Genomic DNA, 588 nt, shown 5'->3' with positions numbered 1-588 from the left:
TGACACTTTCATGGACATGAAATTTATCTTCGATCCACTTACTACCACTTCACTTTTCTTCAAGGTATTAAAATACTATGACATAGTTTTGACATATTCGTAAACTACACAGACCAATCTTTCAAATAGTATCAAACACAATGATAAATCTTTAAAGAACAGTCCAATGAAAATTTTGGAAACCATGACAACACATGTCACTGAATTTGCACCAGAAGGCCATGAAATTTAAAAATTAAACGAGACTTATGAAGTCGATGTTTGATTGTAATCAAACATGGACTTAGTAAGTCTTGTTTAATTTTTAAATTCTACCTCGTTATCAGTCCGAGTCACTACGCAGTTACATGAGATTTGAAAGTTCTGGAAACATGTCCAAAATAATAAGCAGACAAAAAGAACACAACGATACTAAGGGTATCATACATTTTTATAACGCTACAGAATCCTGCCACCCAAGTGGGCCAGCTATAAAGAAAAATACGACATGGACACAGTCAATGTGCATGGCTCTGAAAATGTTCAAGTAAGCGCGGGGCAAAGTTCTTTACAATAGGCTTATGGTAATGTTTTGCGAATGTCTGTGCG

This window comes from Montipora capricornis, chromosome 14 (assembly GCF_036669925.1).
Source record: "Montipora capricornis isolate CH-2021 chromosome 14, ASM3666992v2, whole genome shotgun sequence".
Lineage (NCBI taxonomy): Eukaryota > Metazoa > Cnidaria > Anthozoa > Scleractinia > Acroporidae > Montipora > Montipora capricornis.
This window is presented reverse-complemented; position numbering follows the sequence as displayed.